The 20402-nt window shown below is 43.7% G+C and overlaps 1 protein-coding gene across 18 annotated transcripts in view; it reads right to left on the reverse strand.

Annotated features, from left to right (window-relative positions):
- The window catches only part of MAP2 (microtubule associated protein 2), a 252875-nt gene that overhangs the window by 131894 nt on the left and 100579 nt on the right, over positions 1 to 20402 (reverse strand). For 11 of the 18 annotated variants that reach the window (XM_051787743.1, XM_051787741.1, XM_051787760.1 and 8 more), the window contains one exon: positions 2825 to 2890. The gene's annotated coding sequence lies outside the window, so the exon portion shown is untranslated. The other 7 variants (XM_051787751.1, XM_051787747.1, XM_051787750.1 and 4 more) reach the window with 5 other exon arrangements.

Raw genomic sequence — 20402 nt, forward strand, 5'->3', positions numbered from 1 at the left:
AGACAACATTAACCCTAGTGATGTAACCCTAACCCTAGTAAACAAACAGAGAATGTTGAAACCCAGCCTAGACCAGCCATAAAACCAAATTCCTCCTTACCTCCTCCACGAGGGCAGTTAAAAAAGTGGATGAGGATCTCAGGACAGGGGCAGACCCGGGGGCCCAAACTCATTTCTGAAGCTGCTCCCTGCAGGAGAACCCTGGGGATGAACTGACACCACACGTTTCTTCTGGATGCCTTTGGTGCATTTGGTGCCCACGTCATATGTTTAATTGCAGGTGAGTGCCAAAGATCACGTCATCCTGGATGCATGCCCTGCCCTGGAGTCCACAAACTGTAATCCAGCACACCTCACTGCCACTGCACACTCCAGCTTCTGAGGCCTTTCTCTATCAGCTAAATAAATGTTTTTCTTTTGATATTCCAAACCATCTTACGCTATCCCTGTGGCCACAGGATTTTCAAGTCCTATCAATCTAGAATTAATTCTCTTCTTACAGCATAAGTGCCCCTTACCTCTTCTTCAAGAAAATTACATTGCTTGAAATAATTTCTATTTTTGCCAGCACAACATCTCATTTTCTTCCCTGTAGTCTGAAGGAATGATTTGTAACATGAATCTTAAAAACCCAGATCAAAGGAGGAGGTTAAAATGATAGATAAATCAGAAATGTAAGAAATGTATATGTAGTAAAAAAAAAAAAACAACAGTCTCCACTAACTCTGATTTAATAACAAATAGTTGATGCCCTTTCTTTGTTTTTGATAGATCCTAGAGGACTGATAAGATGCTGTGCACAGAAGATAAGAGACATTTCCATAGCAGATGAAAACCATTCATCTGAAGGGATCATGCTGTCAACAAATTGGACTCATTATCTGCCAATACTATAAAAACTAGGCAGTTCTACTCATCTGCTAACAATACCACCATTTCTATTTGCAAGAGTTCTCTCCTTTCCCCCTCTCCAATGCTGCAGTAAAACCTTGGATTCTGACATCAAGCCCAGCAAACAACGTTAGTCCTTGAGACAGAGTTTGCAAAACATTAATGAAATCAGAATGAGATTGCAGTTTGGCTTGTTGCCCTTGGATAATGGAAGTGAAATTAAAAGTAGAGGGAAGAGAAGGGACTTGCTCTTAGCTAAAATCAGATTGTTGAATGCATTTTTCAGGAATTAAAGCATTTTATACACTGTCTACTTCAAATTTTTCTATTTCAATGACTGTAGTGATAACTGATACCAGGAGGAAACAGTAGCTAAAGCAACCAAGAAAAACCAACAAGTAGAGCATTCCTTTCAAATATTTCATTTAGCCAGGAAAATCTATTAGGAAAGAAGCCTTCTGCCAAGGCAGAAAGAAGGGCCAAGAGAAAGATGTGTAGAAGAGGAAGACAAAAAAAACGGGAGAGAATATCCTGAAAAATTCACAAATGCTTTCTACCAGGAAGCAGCACCTATCAGCCAGCCCTACCAATTTATTGCAATATTCATCTCCTTTCTGAGGGATGCATTCCTGCTAGCAGTGCTCCCCATCCTTGCCAATGCCCAGGTTCTCACTTGGGGTTTTTGCCTGTCTGGGGACCCACACTGGCCATTTCAGGAGTCCAGGCTTATGAAACATAACTGCCTTTCCTGAAGAATTTCTCAGCTGTTTTATTCTAGTTTTCAAAAGGCCCCCTGAAAGTTCAGAATAAAGACAAACACACATTTTGATTGCTGCCCTACAAACACACACATTCCCTCCAGGTCTAAATGCAGGGCTAAGAAGTATGATCACCTACAGGGCACCTGGGAAGAACAACACATCATAAAGTCTGGTTTGGTAGGTGTTAGGTGAGAACTGGCACCTGAGAAGTTAATTGAAGATGGATATACCTTTCTCTCTCTCCATCAAGGTGGAGGGAGCAGATTTTCAATCCTGCTTAGATTTTTTTTAAGGGCACAGTCCCTACTGCAAATCACTGAGATCTGTATTCCTTAACTACCTGAACACATCTGAGAGTTCAATACAAAGTCACTTAATGTTTTCTATTCTGCAAGGTTTTATCTCCCTCTTTCCTTTACAGCATCAAAGGGTTAAAGCTACCAAAGCCAGAAGGTATTACGGAGAAGAGGACAATAAACTTTCCTGGGAACTAGCAATGACACTGTCAAAAAAACCCAGCTTGCTTTCTTCATTTTGATACACAGACATAATTTCTGAAGTGCCAGGGGTGTGTCAAAAAGCCATAAGACAGATGCTCACCCAGCACTACCATGCCCTGTCAGGTTGCTGGAAAAAAAAAAATCATAAAAGCATAAAAGCCCTGAGCTGAAGCACACATGGTTTTTGGCAGCAGTGCACGGGTTAAAAGAAGTTTCCCTCTCCCATGGAAGTGATACAGTCTGAATCCAGCATTATGTTTTCCGCTGTGATAGACTGTACCTGCTCTCAGCAAGCCAGCAAGTTTAACCCTGTCCTTGCTGTTTCAAAATCAATATTATCATGTCCCCAAATCTGGTATGATGGGAGACAGCCCTGCACTCTCCCTATAGTAAAGCAGACAATAGACAAGCACCCGGGTTTGTGTCTCGCCCTGTGGTAGCTGCAGCCGAAAGGACTCATTAATTAGCTAGAGCGTCCGCATACACAGCAAAAATAACTTCACAGTGCCGGCCAAAGCAATTTCAAAATCTCCGCAAAGCTGCCACAAAACACAACTGGACAAAATGAAGAAAAGCATTTATTGTTTCGATCAAAAAAGAAAAACAAAATAAAAAAAGCACAGCCCACACCCTCTATCACATTCATTCCCACATTGAACAGAGGTGTCCTACCTTTCCAGCCGGTGAACAAGCAGATTCCAATCAGTGCGTTGTGTCCAAGACTATATGCTGAAGAATCTGTTAATAAAAAACAAAGGGAGGGGCAAAAAATAAACTGAAATCACTTAATTTCAGCTGAAAAACAGTCTTCAGCTATAAGAAGTTTTTCTTCTATCATACAAAGACACAGATGCATAAACAAGCCTGTGTGTATGAAGGTGTGTGTACATATAATACACATTATGTATGCATCAATATATTTAAAAACAAACCCACAGAAGTTTATTACCTATTCATTTTAATTCATCCAGCGTGCACCACTACAGAATTTAATCTACAGCAGACTAAATCCAAAAAGCTTCAGCATAAAGGCATAGCTCTTTCAAATTCTCAGCAAGTAAACAAAGCTGACATTTTTAAAATAAAATCATTACCAGCTCACGTGCTGCCATACCACAAAAGCCTATCCTTAAATAACTGCTGCATAATCATTCTCCTGGAGTGTTGTTATCCATCGGCTTGCTGCCTATCTCCAGACAGATGCAGTCTGCAAGCCACCAGCTTGTATCTACCATGTGTACGTCAGGAAAAGGAAAACTGCAAATCAGAAGAAGTCCCCGCAGTGGTGAAAAGGAAAAGAGGGTGAGTGGGAGAGGAAGAGGGAGTTCTCTGGCCACAGAAATTTCGAGAACAATGACAAACCAGCCCGCTCCGCCATCATCCACTTACAGTAGGATGCTGCACCTCGCGGCTGCTGAAGCAGTTTGTCAAGGAGTTGCTGGTATCAAATGCCTGACAGGCATTTTAATTGCATCCAACCAAGTGTGTCCCCATGAATCGGGCCTTTAATCCTATGAATATCATCAACTGGTTTCTTTTGTGCTGCTGCCAAAGGCACACAGGCACGCACTGCACACAAGCAGCAGCACACCCGGGCTCCGCCGCGATGCCGATCCAAATCCCAGACAGGTTTTATGGACGGTCCATGCTGAAAAGGAGGGTTGGAGGGATTTAGCATTTTCTGCATTACGGATTAGGGGGGTGATTCGCTCTCCCCCTTTATGTTTCTGTCTAATGCTTCTGCTCGCATGTTGGAACCAGCTTGACTACGCTGTTATTTGAGCCTTGCATTTGCTTACTCACACCAAGGGGAAATAAAACCAGGGAAAATGCAGAAGTCCTGCAGGACTGTAGGGGCAAGCAGGGACACTTCAGGACTAATACAGGAGCAGAACAGGGCTCCCTGCACAGTTCCGCTCAAGACCGAGTTGCCGTGAGGGGTCCAGTTTTACTGCCACTATTCAGCTGTTGTGCCTGCTTTGATCTCACCTCTCTATTTCAAGGTTTCCTCCAGGACAATATTTATCTCAGTAGGAAAAGGGACCTGTGAATTCAGATACCACCCAGTGTTGTGGGAGGTGACAGCACAACTGGGGAGGGACAGCCGAGAAGGTGTAGAGGACTAAATTTTTAATAGAGCGAGTAAAAGTTAAAAGATGAACTGGTTTGTTTTTGAGCATTGGAAGTTTGTAATGAAACAGCATAACCAGTGAAGGAGCACTCAGGAATAACCAGTGAGCCTGACCACACTCTTAAGGACTGAAGACAAGCTTAAATTTCCCTGCAGTCAGGACACACAAGTCAACTAGATCTGCTTGGCAGCTGGTGCTTCTCAGTCCCTGTGTCAGCAGAGTACTTGAGAGGGAAGGATATTGAGAGGAAAATGAAATATCTCCCTACCACAAATTTTGGGAGAGGTCTAACGAACACCATTTACCTTTGAAAGGGACAAGGGGCTTGCAGGAAGGAGTAACAAATTTCTCAAAGAATTCCAGGGTCACTCTCCCAAAGCTTTAGGGGTAGAGGGTTGCAAAGGGAATCGATTCCCTACTGTCTTCCCCCACAACAGTGACAAGATGACTTCACACATCCATCAAACTTTGTATCAACCACAACTTCCACCCTCGCTGCTATAAACAGATCTTGGTGACTACAAAGCATCTCCATCCTGACCTGACAAGTTTTTCCCCACTCTTTAAACCACCGCAGCGGAGAGGAGAATGAGGAAATGGAGGAAGGTAGCTCCAAAGACAGGCTATATGGGACAAGGACAGCAGTGCAGCAGGTACCACATGGCAGCAAAAAGGCCTTCGGAGTGAACAGAAAAAACGAGCAAGAGTGGCACTAGTGCAATTCTCAGACCCTTCCTCTGAAAAAGCATCCTGTGACTCATCAGAAGGGGTGCCTGCTGCTGCCAAACCTCCCACTGCAGAGCTCATTCCCTGCAGAAACCAAGGAAACCCTAATCCTGCCCTCGTCTTCCTCAGCTCCACCATTTAACAGTTGGTGTTTGTTCACAGCGTTGCCTTGGTCCCTCCCTCACTTCTTCAGCTCCCCTTCACAGCCACACTTCCCCCAAAGTAGCCAGGAGCTCTGGGAGGCCCCAGAAACAACACCAGGGAGTTGGGATGGTGGAGGGATAGCAAGAAGTCCTGAAAACTGTCCTGTATTTTCTCTCGGATGTTCCTGACAGAACTCACGTGGCTCATGAGGGACAGATATGTATTGCCAGGCTTTGTCCTACACCCTGGAGCCTATGGATAAACCTTCAACCAGCCATCCAAGTCTCTTTTGATCTGCCCATGCAAGCATTTCCAAGGACACAATCTACCAAAACAGCCCATGGCAAATGGCTTCATCATAAAATACTGTAAATAAAAGAGCATCTCAATCATCGAGTTTGTTCTGGCTGCCCTGTGATATGTCTTTCATACACCTATAAAAACATTTCTGACAAGACAAAGGCACAGGAGTCAGGGATGAAGGGCCTAATCCAGGCAAATGCTGGAACACAGAGAACACTTAGCCCTGAGATTTAACCCCATGCTTTCCCAGCTTAGCCACAAAAGCATGAAACTCATCACATAAAATCAATGCAGTGAAAATACAAGCATTAGGAAGTTGATAAGTCAAAGGCCTGGAAATGTTTAAATTACATTTTCAGCATGGTACCTCTTGAAGAGGAGTAAAGACATTTACAGTCTCAGTAAAGGAGGCGGTGAGACTGCGACTGAAGCCTGGTCCAAACTCTAAAAGATTTCACCTGTGCAGGTGGGTGTTTCTCTTTAATTCTGATATTCACACAAGACACTGCACTCGGTTTCATTACTGCACTGTAAGAGGGCTTAGAAAATCCAGCTGCAAACTGGGTCCTTCTCTGCAAGATGCTGGAGAGAGCAGGAGACAGACTTCCATTGCAACAGATTACTTAGAAGAGTCCAAACCCTAAAGAGATAGTGGTAGTGTTCTCCTCATTTTCAGGATAATGGAAAAACCAACCAACCAACCAACCAATCATGGGGGTGGTTGCGACCCAAGGTCACACACAACTTCTGTTCCCAAATCAAGCAAGATGCTTCCAGAACCTCAGTCTAAGATCTTTCCACCCAAACCACTGCTGAAGTCTTGCAACCAGTATTTAACAAAGGACTTGTGGGTTGGTTGCTTCTTTTTTAGCAAAGACTGGGTGAACATTTTATGCAATGCCTAAAATAGCATCCAATATCATCCGTGATGTAGATTAAGAGGAATAAGTCTACTGAACAGGAACTGCACCACTCTGGTAAAAATAGCCTTGGAACAGGGAATTTTCTTTTCATTTGCTATTGTCTTACCACTTGAAACAGTGTTGGGGATGGTTGCCTGCTGGAGAGCTTGGGAGGAGACAGGTGCTTCACCAGACTCTGTAAGTATTGTCAGTATTGTCTGATCTTCTGCAGCAGTAATAAACATCAGACTATCGTGTTTTACCAGCCATTTGAGGGAAAAACTTCCTTTTATTTCCCCCTCCCCTCCTTCTTGAGGTGGGGAAAAAACAGGATAGAAGGGCATTAATTAATTCTAGAAAAACACACGCAGTACAGCCCAGCAGCTCTTTCACCAGGGCTACACCGTGAGGGAGGCTGAGGCTGGAGTCACCGTCTGTATCTCCATGGTTACTGACAACTGAGAGCATGGGGAGGAGTCAGCAAAAGCTGCAGGCTGAGTTAGCAGCCTCTGTGGGTGCAAAGGATTTCAAGGCACGTTAGAAAGTTTCAGGGGGCAGGGGGACCCTGGTTTCGTTTTCAGTCAATGGCTGATCTACCCACCTTATGCAGCCCCGCCAGGGTCTTTTCAATCACATTGTTTCCTTTACAGCAGTGCTGCCCCCAGCTCTGTATCCACAGCAGACTGAACATCTTCATAGAACTCACCTGCCTTTCCTCCCAGGCTACCAGTAAAACAGGCCTGTCCTGGTGACATTGCCCTTTCCCAGCATCCATGCAAAGGCAGCTCTTCACATCAAGTACCACAGCCAGCTCTCCTGCACCCATTAAACCCACCCACTGACACGGCATGGGCTTCTGTGCAGTGTGGTTGTATAAACGAGCCTTCAAATCCCAGGCAAATTGTGTCCCCTCTTTCCCCTACTTCAGCCTATTTGTTTTAAACTTTTCAGACAGATACTTTCAGGCACGATCTTTCTGTTGTGAATCCAAGCTGATTCTCCTCAACTAAATAACTGATATGTGGAATACCTAGAAAGGGATCTTCTATTTCACTCTGTGCCAGCATGTCACTGAAATCAAGTTGGAAGATATAGGATATTTAAATCCTCCTAGGCCTGCTTTTCAGAACAACCAATTCTGCACTGAACCCTTTGAAGTTACCAAATAAATGTAGTCTTTGGCTTTCTTAGGAAATCCTTAGTCTCTAGCTTAAAGACCAGTGAGAACAAAAGAATAAGAAAGCAAAATTCATTAAAAGTATTTGCTACTCCCCAAACCTTGTATGTATATATGGTACAGTTACTAGTAACTGCTGCAACACAAGCTTTTGTATCGTTATGCCAAAATAAACCACCACCTCTGCCCTGGGTACTGCCTGTGGAGGGGAACAGCAAACATCCATCTCAGAGAAACACTGAAACGTCACTGGAGCCATCTGATGTGTCCCAGTCAGCACAGCCCCCAAGTGCCTTGTCACTCCACTGCCCCTGGAGGACAATCTAAATCTTCAGCCCACGGTATCAGAAATAATCGATAGCACCAACCCTCCTGCAGAAACCAACACCACCTGAGTGTCACAACTTTCCACAAGACCAGATCACTGCAGTGCACAGGTCCATGAGCACAATGCCTTTAGAGGCTTGAGACAGGCCTGTGCAGTCAACACTGCATTATTGGGAGGCTCACAGATTAGGCTCACACAAGAACAGTGTCTCGATGGGTGTCCACGTGACAGACTGACATACCACGTGCATCTGAGAGACACAATAACTGCTGCTCCATCCTATCACAAGGTTTATGACTAAGAAAATACTGCAGGCAGAAGCTCTACCACTTGCTCTCATCTTTTCTCTCTCCTGGCCTACCAGTGGGGTGATGAATCAAGATAAAAACTTGTTTACAGTAAAATATCACAGCTACTGTAACAGAATTTATTCAAATGTCAGTTTGTACTTCACTTAACCATGTAACCTAATGTTTTTCAATTAAAACATCCTCCTAACAAAAGCCTTAGTTATTATTCTATATTAAATTTATAAATAAAATATTTTAAACTAATGAATCATTTGTTGAAGCAGATTTTGCATAACATGCAATTAAAATATAAACAGAGATGGCACGGTCTTAAGGACATATAAAACAGTAACTGCAATATAAAATACACAGATTTACCTGTTTTGTCTGACCATAGGGTTTGGATGGTCTTTCAATTCAAAACCCATTTATATTTAGGAAAACACGTAAGTTTTTTGCAGTCAGTGGGACACTGGTACATAGTTAACACCGTAGTGAAAATTGCGGTTTTCCTCAAACAGCTGTTGTCCCTTTCAGAGAAAAGGTACTTGCTCTTTAAATTAAAGATCAATCTTCCCTCAGAGATACCACCTTCCCTAGCAGCTCAGTACTGCCTTCCTGGAAGCCGCCAGCCAGTTATTTTCTCCTGTGTCCACACTTCCCTTCAAGAATTTTTTAAAAAACTCACTGCTGTTCCTCGACAGCAAAACCAACCAGACAGGCAATAGAAATTGCAGTAACATGTAGTAACATGTAGCAGAATTGGTTTGAACAGCTTCTCACTTAGCAGCACTTTATGTAAGGAAGGCAGTCAGGCAGAAACCCATGGAGGAGCTCTCGGCAGCTGAGCCACAGGAGGGGAAGCAGCTCTGTCCTCGCCTCAGAGGAGACACAACAAAAGCTGCCTTATGAGAATGCTGCTGCCTGTCGGCCTGACCCACATGGGCTCAGAGGTGGCACTGCCAGCATGATGCAACAGCTTTTTCCCCTCTTCGCATGGGCATCCAGGTCCTCTGCACGGGGATGAGCCTGTCCAATAGCTGTCCTTCACAGACTTCACATTTCCAGTAAAACCAACCACAATTAACAGTCACTTTGACCTCTGAGAAAAAGCCCAGCTAAAACCACCAGAAGCCTTTCTTTGGCTTCAGTGCATTTGGATCAGAATCTGTATTTATGCACACTCTTGTAGCACTTTCAATAAAGGCAAGGAGGGCTGGTGTTACAGAGACCATCTTTGCAGAGGACCCCCTTGCAATGGATTCCGTCACGTTTACTGTGAAATGAACATAGCAGATACTAATTCATTAGCTACTTATGACTGATTCTTGTTTACATCACCATAAAAGCAGAGTTCCCGTGGTTAACATAATGATCACAATTCCCTCTTTGCTTACACACATTTCAGTCAGCCAGCGCTCCACTGGGTGCATAGCAGTTACTACATCAAGACTAAAATGGGTTTAATGAATGGAGATTTGGATTAGGTAACTTAAACATAGCTTTCAGTCACCCTGATCTCATAGTGCTGCCCCAAATTATTTTTAAGCTCTTTGTATGTGTGAATTACTTCCCTCATCTGTGCCAGGTAGTTGCCCCGAGGGTGACAGGCAGCAGCTGTTTTGCAGTGCTCAGTTACGCCGTTCATGAGCTCAGGGTACAAAGCAAAGAGTGTCACATCCAATCGCCACCATGGGGGAGACTTTTGGGAGGTGTAACACAATTAGAGTCAATTCTGGTTTATCAGAATGGGATGGAAAACATGGAAGTCATAAGGCAAAAGGGAATTTTGGATAAATTGGAACTTATCTGATATACCTCAAGTGGCCTTCTTTCAGATGAAGTAGTACTTTGATCAAAGGCATTTTAGATGACAGGCCCAAACAACAGCACTGCCACTAAGTCAGGGAACTGCTGCTTCAACAACTGCCAGGGGACTGTAAGCCACTCAGACACAGGTTTACACTGTATTCAAAGGATGATACTGTTCAGCAGAGGCAGGATCCCACAGCAACACTAGGGTGTGGAGGAGAATATCATCTGATATTAAAAGGGTGAAAGGCAGAGGTGAAGACAGAAACTGCCAGTCTCAGCTCCTCTACCATCCTACTGGGCTTCTTTGGAAGATTTCCATTCAGTTTGGTAGGCAACAGGAGAAAGCATGGACAGCTCAAGAGACAGGGGGTTTATGCTCTGTGCAAGCTTCAAGAGATACACAGAACCAGAAATGAAAGACAGAAAGAAGTGAGTTTAGCAGCTTTAACAACAAACTGTACCAGAACAGAGGAAGAATATACTAAGCTTTCTAAGAGCCTGAATACTCAAAAATCATGCAAAAAACAGAGACAAATGCCATGTAAATAAGGAACAGCAAAAGCACAGGAATATAATCAGAAAAGCTAAGGAACATAAAAGGCAACAAAAAAAGAATCAATGCCATCTGAAAAGCAGACAGAAAAAGCCATGATTCAGCAGAGAGGCACAACAAAGACAATGCACAGAAGGGTATAATTCAACATACTCAACATTTGTCCCAATTTCACAAGACCAACAGTGAGGAATACCACATATGATTAGTTGAAAAAGAAGCAGAACTTCAGGTTAGAATAGTAAAGAGCAACTTAAGAAACACTCTAAGCAAGATAGATGCAGCTTCGAAAGTGTGTGAATCCTCCTGACTCAAGTATCTGCTCTGGTTTCAGAGCAGATCCCAGACAAGAGTCTGCTTTATCTTCACAAATATCTTTCCAAACATTGTACTCTATCTTGAAAGGTCAATTACAAACTAATCACTGAAATGTCATCTTTGCAAAGATTTTGAGAAAAAAAATCCAATGAAGTAGTTTACAAGTACCCACAGGACAAGAGCACAACTTAAAAAATACGCATGGCAATATGAGTTTGTCAATAAAGAATCCCAACAAACTCATCTCCTGATTTTGCACTTATAAAATTCAGATTTCACCCCATGTTAGGAGGAGTTTCTCACAGGAAAGCATCTCCCAAAATCAAGATCACTGCAGTATACTGCACAGTAGTTCCCAGTTCTAAAAGCAGGAAATCAAGGGGGAAAAAAAAAGGACTGAACAGCATATTGAGAGACGAGGCCTTAAACACATAACTAGACAAATCAGAGTAAGTAGCTTGGCAGTAGCTTGGCAGGAAAAAGCTTATCATGGGCAAAAAAAGAGAAAATCACAGTTTTATTTATCCTAATAGGGATGCTGTCCCTAAAACACTGGGATAATTATTCCATTTTCTTTGTTGGTGATGATGTCTCAGCTGGAGAAATGCCAAAATGTGGGGTTTGCACAGTTAGATAGATACTGGCAAACTGGGGAGAGTCCAGATATAAGCAAAAAGGAGAGTCTGGGAAAACATTCTTCTAGCCTTTCTTTGTAAAGCACATGTTTTCAGTTAGATATCTCCAAAATACACAAAACCAAACAGTAATAAAAATCTTCCGGATAATATCATTTGTGAAGATACAGCAAGCAAGCCATTGCATTCCAAATCAACAGGGGGGAGCAGGGGGCATAAAAGAGGAATTCGCTGGGCTAATTAAAAGCAAATTTTTTTGTGTGTGTCTGGTATTTAAAAACACCCTGCTACTGAGGAAGGTCAAAGTATTTATTTATGTATTTATTTTTATAAAAAGAGCACCAAGGACAGTGCCCAGACATGCTGGTATCCTCCTCAGAGTGAATAAGGATCCTGTTGTTTTATCCTAACAGGCATCTGGTTACTATAACTGGGCAACTGTGCATAGACTGGGCAGCTGGCACAATCCCCAGCAAAATTCACCTGGGCCACAGGACCAGCTCACACTGCCTTCTCTCCGTCCTTCCACAGGCTTCCTGAGAAGCCAAATCAGAATTCCTTGTGCAGAGTACAGGTGTACTTCCTCCACACCTTCCTAATCTGGGCCAGCCACAGTGCTGGGGACCTCAGCCCTAACCTGCCCTTGAGGTTCAGAGAGCCTACAGCTCCAGGGACACTGGGGCTGGAAAAGGAATGTCAAGGGAAGCACAGCACTGGACCTATTTTACTCCCACTACATCAACTTGGTCTCTCAGAGGACAAGGTAGGTGTGACAAGCCCTGTGGCTCTTCCACATGAATCCCACCTACTCCTCCCCTCTTTGCTGCTGGATGACCTCAGTGGGGTGGGGAGGGCACTAAGGATGGTCCCTGCCTCTCCACAGTGCCACTGAAACTATACTTTAGGGTCTGGGACCAAACAGTTTTACTGAGTCTGTGACCTGCCATCCCCCAGACTTCAACCCAGTCCATAGGGTGGGACTGGTTCAGATTAAAGTGTCTGTCCACTTATTAACATCACAGTAGACACTGAAGAACACAGGTGTTCCTAGCATTTTCAAGAAGGCTCCCCACCTCTTTTCAAGAGGTTTCAGAAACAAAGTCTTTGGGGCACAAGGGCTCTTACATTTGAGAAAAAAAAACAACCAAGCAACGATGTGGAACCTGCAAGTGAAAAACCAGGAGAGCAGCACTATCAAGAAAGACTGCAGAAGGAACGAAGAGGAGAGAATAAATGGAATAACTAATACACATTTGCTCCAAGGTTCTCTCTGCACCAATTGGCAAAAAGAATACAACTGAATCATTAATAATTGAAGGAACTTGAAGACAAAGACATTTTCATCCAACGTCAGATAAAGGGATGAAAGAGGGCTGTAATGAGATTTCTGATGATGGTATCATTTGGGGGGATTGCTGGGAAGGAGGGGGTTATATTTAAAAGAAATGGTTCCTTTGTAAAATGAGAGCAAGCATTCTCATTACTAATGCAGACAGACACATCTGAAAGACCTTATTCAGCTGATGGTGTCACCGAACACCCTTTTGGACACAAGCTCTCCACTAACAATATTAAACAAGGATAGGAGACTGCTGTGGCAAAATATAAAGTGTCACTTGTTTATACTTTTTAGCCTCATAAATCATTAAAGGGTGAATACTAACAAGCATCCAGCTTTCTGTGCCTTCCTTAACTCTGATGATTCTCTGTATGTAGCTGATGGGAGCTTGAGCTTTCATTGCTTTTGGAAGTTGGCCCTGCAGACCAAGTCAGGACCAACATGCCCAGTGCACTGGGTGTCCCTTCTTAGGAGCTGAATCTTGGACAGAGGAATTTCCACTGATACCTTCTCAAGGTCCATCAGCAGTGTAGTCAGGCACACTCATGTTGGCCTCTGGTTCAAAGACTTTTGCACTAGACAGCTTCTGAGAAACCAAATCCTGCTAAGACACAAAGGGAACATTAATTTTACTGGCTCAATGCCATATTTGAAGGGAAAGATGTTAATGAAAACTCAGTAAGACTGAAATGCATTGTTTCCCTCATAATGAAGAAAAAGCTACAACTTCAAAAACAGTACAGAAGAGATCAGATAGATACATTTCCTAGGAGAAGAAAAAAACAACAAACATCAAACCCCCACAAAACCAACCCGCAACTCTGCATCATCTGCAGGAAGGACTATGAGAATCCTGTGATGAACCAAACATTCACATTGTCAGGGTAATCAACTCCAAATTAACTACTGATACCCAAAAAGCTACTCCTGCAAACCTTACCAAGCCCCAGTGGGGCTGTGGCAGCAAATCACAAAGGCATTTTCAGAATTCCACTATAACATCATCACTCACCACAGTTAAGTCAATGGGAAACAACCAATCTAAGACAGAAAATGCAACAGAGCATCGTGACATGGCACAACCTATCTGGAGCCCCTGAACACAAGCCATGAACAGGAGGACACCTTCCTGCAACTGTTCACTTTAGTGGGACTTCTCAGCTCCACACAAAGATTGCATTTTCTGGTCTGCTAGCTTTGCTCAAGTCACCTTCTGCTGTCCCCTGAATGTCCCCTCTGCCATCAGCAGGATGCCTGGAGCTGTAACACTCAACCCAGGTGAGCATGGCAGGACAGACCCTGCAGAGGGTCTTGGCTGTACTCTGCAGGTACACACATGGAGCCACAACAGCTGAATGGACAGAATCCAGTTTGTGAGGAAAGTGGGCTTTTTTTTGCATTATCTTCTTTTAGCTGCTGGGGATTTCTAACACTTAGTCTCACCTCTGTAATCTCTGGATTTTCGGCACTGTGTTATTTTCTTGATACTCCCTGGGATTGTCCTTCTTTGCAGAACTTACTGCAAACTTAGAAACACTTCACCTGCTGTGCTGCAGCATTCCAGTGAGCAGAGAGGGAGCTCCAGGGGCCACTCCCCACACCCACCTCAGTACAGCAAGTCCCTCCGATAGATACACACTTTCCTCCCACAGCTGAGACTTGACTTTAGCTCAGACTAGAAACCAAACCCCAAGACAGTGCAACTCCATTGAAGTTGGGATGCACCTCACTTAATAGCAGGAATCCCGAACTGCCTAATAGTTTGTAATGCCTTCGTTAATCACCTTCGCTTTCCAGTCAATACAAACCAAAAACCTCAGAAGCTGGACAACTGGCACCATCATCCTTTAACATTTCATTGTTTATACTCAGATAGAAATCTGCCTCACAGAGCTTTCACAGGACAAGAGACTAGTAGAAAAGAAATGGGTTTTCATTATAGGATTTATACTCTATTCACTGCATATGTGAGGTTTTTAAGCTACAAAAATCAGACCGTGTGTTCATTTGGAAACTACCAATCCTTTCTTCGACTGAATCCCTCATTCTGTCACATTCAAAGACTAAACTCTGAAGAACAGAGAAAGAAATATTTATTGCACTTCTCAATAAAGGGAAACCATGGTAAGTCATTAATAAATAATGAACAGCTTTACTAATAAAAAGGTATAGGGTCATGCCAAAATAACCAGCTTTCACACATAAAACACTGGCATGCAAACGAAACACAAGAAACCTACACCTGCTGCAGAGAACTGCAGGTCAAGAGTCAGAAAACTCACATCTGGTAAGGCTGCCTGAGCCTTTGTTACCTTGTGGTATTACTCTAGGATATTTTGATTCTTTGCTACAAGGCCTGTTAAGGCCATCAAAGGACTGAGAGTTCTATTAAAACTCACACTGAGTGTTTCTCAAAGAGCATGCACTGGTTACACCTGGGTGCTGAGCTTTAACCACTGCAGTGCTGGGAAACAGACTTTTCTTCTGGTCCTTTTTGTTCCCGCAAATTATGGTATTTGGTGATGCTTCTGGCTGCATTTAGGCCACTTCCAGCTGCTGACCCCCCATGTCCACCAGGAGGGGGCCCTAATGAAACCACCTTTCTCAGATTTTCTTAGAGCTCTGTGTCCCACTCTGATGTTCACAGATCTCTTCTCTGTTCTCTTCCTCAGCCTCTCCTGAGGGCAGGGTTCAACATTACAGAGGAAAGTCATGGAAGGAGCACATGCCAAGGGTCAGCGAAAGACACTGTCAGATACAAAGAGCTTTCTTTTTCTTACAGCTTTTGGAGAGACTTAGAGTATCTTCTCAGTAAAAAGACATGTCTGCACATGCCCCATATACTGACTGTCAAACAGACAGCCTAATCTCTGTTTCCCACCTTTCCCAAAACCCAAAATATCCTGTTACTCTAGAGTTTAACAGGATCGATCAACCATTAAACACAGTTAAATGCCATAAATATTCAGAAGCATTCAAACCTTTTCAAAACAAACAAACAAAGCCACGTGAGCTCAGCTTTCTGTTCTGATTTCTGCTCCTGAGGCTCTTCCAAGGGGTCACACCTGATGCTTCCAGACTAAGAAAACATTGCCTTTTCCTGAGAGATTCAGGATAATTCTGAAACGTCTCTGTGCTATAAATATAGGAGCAAATGTAAGTAAATATAAAATTAATGTGGAATACACACGTTACTAGCACTCTGGTTTTTCCATCTTTTTTCCATTGTTCTTGAATGTTTTTGTTGTAATATATAACAATTCTCTGATTTGGCTTTTATCCATCTCTTAACTTAACCTTAAAGTCTTTTTCCTTGTCTTATCACTTCCTTGAACAAGGGAGAAACCAAGTGCAGGAGCCTTCTCTATATAAAGCTATATTTTATTAATAAGTACACACATTGGTTCAGATTGACTCTAACATACAGCCAAGACAGAAATAACCGAATACTCATTTTATTTTGTTATGCCTTGGTAGAAATGATTTTACACTTCAGTAACTTGAAAAACAAGTCACTGTGACCAGAAAATGTTTTCTATTCTGCAACATGCAATCTGATGAGCAGAAGGCAGAGTGTAAGGGCAGATATCACTTGAAGATAAAAGTCTCCTGACAGCATGCCCCTAATATCCATGCACTGGGCAGGTGCTTGCCATCTGATATAGAACTCAGAGAACAAGATAAACTAAAGAGCTTAAGGCTTTTTTTTTTTGCACTCTCATTTTATTCTTATTCAACTACCACTCCACATGTTGCTATTTAATTTCTGTGGCTCAAGGTTTTGCCCCCTTAAGAGACCAAAAGACTCTCTCATCCTGAATTAATCTGTCATTCCTGAAAAGCACTGGACTAAACCTCCTTATTTCCCCCGGGGTATACCAAGGGTAGTGACAGCTGATCCTTGCCTGCACTGCCCAGTCAATTATTCTTATTTTATTTCTGAAGCCCACAAAACTCTTCAGGAGTGAAAGCTCCCTCAGAGCCAGGGCACTGCACAAACACCAGCTGAGAAATTAATGCATGAGATGAGCTAATGGGTGGGAGGAGGAAAGGGGCTCTAAGGGGCAAAGCAGCTCACTGGAACCAAAGGAAAAGGCCCAGCCCAGCTCCTGCATCTCTGCCCTCACTTCCAGAAACTGGGTGAGAAAATATTTCCTACAACCCAGCTTTTCCCCACATTTGGTCTTTCTTACCCACTAGCAGGGCAAAAGATTATTGTACTGTTGACATTTTATCTACACTCGAGGTCCCAGTCCCAAACCAGCCCCAGAGCACAAGGTACTGCATCCACTTGCAGCACAAGCTTATCAGCAGCACATGTAAATACAGATGGACAGCAGCTGTCAGCTGCAGGTGAGGTGGTGTCTCAGCTGGGCCCGCTGATGCACTTTCAGCTGGCAGTGCAGGACGTGGGAATCCTCCAAGGACAGCACAATGCTTCGACCACCGCAAGATCCTTCCTCAAGCCTCTCAATCCATGTGAAGGGGGAACAGGAAAGAAAGCAAAGAGGATGCAGCTTAAAAATTGCCAGTGAGTGCTGTAGGGACTGGTACTAGGACTAATGCACACACAAAAAATCCCCATTGAAACAAAATTCCTGTAAGCAGTCCGGTCCAAACCACTTACAGCTCATACCGACCTTGGCCAAACATGTCTCCACCAAGTCTAACTGAAAGACAGCCCCAGGTATAGGCAGGTGTCTTCAAGCTCTTTAAAGCTAAAGACTACTCCAAATAATTCTTTAGGATAAGAAAAATAGCAAAGAAAAATGAATTAAAAAAAAAAAAAGAATTGTCTTACCTGAACATTCAGAGAAATGACACTGCACTAAGTAAAGCCCAACCCTACATCCATGTCCTGCTGAAAGCCTGGCTGCTCTCAGGGAAGAGCCGATCTGAGCTAAGCCTGACCTCAGGGACCAGAGTCCGGAGAGGGGTCCCTTCAGGCAAACCTCTCCCTGATGAGATCCCAGCAGGAGCAGAGGCTCCAACTGAAAAGCCCAGCACTCACTAACACAGGATACATGTGCAGAGCAAAGCCCAAGCTGACACACAAGCTTATTCAATTGCTGGCTGTTCATTATGCATAAGTGCGGGCGCCATCTGCTTTACTAAATCCTTCCGAGGGCGGTGGGAGTGAGGAGGAAGGCAGCCTGTTTGCCATGCTCCTGCTGAGGAGCACAGGAATGGCAGACTGCTCTGTGCAGAGGGAAGCCTGACCCTTCCCCAAAAGCACCTGCACCAAACAGGCTGGGGTGCAGGGTAGGCAGGAAGGGACAGAACTGGAGGGACGACCAGAAAATGGGTAAGAGAAGTAGCCAGGTGACTTGGCCTTCCATCACAGGCTGAGCACCAGCACTGCCAGGAAAGGGGAGCACAGTCTGAAGTGGGATTTGACCTGTGCTCAGAACACTTGTTATCCCAGTTGCAACTAGAATTTTGCCCGAGCTGGATGGTGCTTACTGGCACACAGCCTGCAGCAGCCTGGCTCTTCCAGCATTCTTGGCGAGAGGAGGGAACACAGTCTTTCAACTTTGCAGGACACACAGTCACTGCTTCCAGGGCCAATTCTCCTTCTTCTCAAAGTCATTCCCAGACTGAAACGACTCTGATGTCAAAGCCTTAAGTAAGACTGAGGCTCAGATCCCTGAAGAGATTACTGATTTCGGCATTGAGTGGCCTTAAACAGGGAGACAGGACAACCTTAGAAAGGGCATCTTGAGGTTGTGACCAAATGCAACAAAGTTGCAAGCTGTGGGACTGTTCCCTGAGCACATGCACATCCCATGTGGCTCTGGGGATCCCAATATTAGATCAATCACTCACCCAGTCCCACCACTGATTACTGCTCTCCCCCACACATGCCCAATCGAGATAGTTGGTAAAGCCTCAGTGCAGCCCCATGGAATCGAGTGCCGGAGAACTTCATATATATCTGTGCATATATACACACACACAGAGCACATAACTGTGAAACACCCCATCTGCTCACGTTACAACACTTCAAACACATGCAATTAACTGAACTGAAACGGCATAAGGATCTGGATCAGTCAGTGTCTTCTTCCCCAACTCCCACTATTTCCACCTTCCTCTCACCCTAACATATGGGAATGCCATATGAATTACTGAAAGGATCATGCTAAAACTGGAGCCTGTAAAAACTATTTTTAGTACAGATTATGGGGGGATATTGTCAGTCCGTGGCGCAGCATTGTTTGCCTTACAAGCTTGGTCTGTCACTACTTCTGGCAAGGCCCACTTCCAGTGCTGACAACTAATCTCCAAACTCTTCAATATTTTTCCTCGGTGCTCCAAAAAACCTCAGTTTTCTTGGGAATTGTTTGGCAGGAACTTTGCAGGAATAGCACGTCAGGTGAGAGTTAGCACCCCGAGGTTCTTCCAGCCTGCTACTGCCCTTCTGAAGTAGTCATAAGATACCCAGTTTTCCCTGTCAAAGCTACCAAGGTGTTCATTAATCAAACATGTAGGACTGTTAACCTGAGCTTTTACAAAATGCCATCAAGACATATATGAAACTGAGAGAGAAGGTTCTACACATTTTTTTGTTCTCTGGTACAAACTGGGAGGGTATACAGCTTTTTGACCTCCTCACTGAAAGGCCCTCCACTCTAAGGAGCCACAACACTGCAGTGAAGTCTTAGTAGGAGAAATAATTAGAGCAACTTGGTTTGTTTATATGCTGATAATTAAACCCTGATGCAAATCTAGGGACATGCACACCAGAGATCCATCAGCAGGCAGACACAAAAATACAAAATCTCTTTACAAGGCCACTGCAAGCTCTACTAGGCATTTTAAAGCCAAGGCAGGTCAGGTCACCCTGGTTATTATTAGCTCTGAGCAGCATCAGTGTTAGGATACATTACCTGAAATTGCAATGGTGATCAAGAACACCATTTTCTCCTACCCTTGAAAATAAATTAAACCATTACCAATTTCATCTTTACAGCCAAATGCACCATCAGCAACGCAGGCTCAATCCAAAACTAATGTCAGATAAAAAGCTTCAGGTGAGGTCACAAAGGACTAGATGGAACACATGCCAAAATGATTTCTGGTTCCTCTTAACATATACAACCTCACTATCAGAATCGGGCTCCACTGGTAGCTTTTTCTTCTACAGTGAATTTTAACAAGTCAGAGGAAAGCAACCCCCACAAACACGTACACAGAGGACCATGTGGATGCACAGCTTCTAACCGATGCCAGAAATGATGCTCACGTTTGCATATTGGATTTTACATCAGGAAATGAAGCTTCTGCTGAGGCAAAATGGGAGACTGGGACCAATGCAGTAGTTCCAGCTGTGGCTGGAAACAAACAAGCCAGTGGTTCACAGAGTTCCCAGTAGTTAAGGAAGGGAAGCTGGGTGCACTGAAGCAGCTTTAGAAGTGTTTAACAAAGCAGAAACTGGAACTGATATGTCATAAAACACCATCAATTACCATGCAACTGTTACTGCATTTTAATGCACTACAAACCTAAACCTGCCTCTCCAGGGTACCACCATTTCACAAGCAGAGGCAGCTCAGAGCCTCATACTTAAAATGCTTTCACATATTTC

This window comes from Manacus candei, unplaced genomic scaffold (assembly GCF_025592945.1).
Source record: "Manacus candei isolate 608988 ecotype Guabito, Panama unplaced genomic scaffold, ASM2559294v1 h1tg000023l, whole genome shotgun sequence".
Lineage (NCBI taxonomy): Eukaryota > Metazoa > Chordata > Aves > Passeriformes > Pipridae > Manacus > Manacus candei.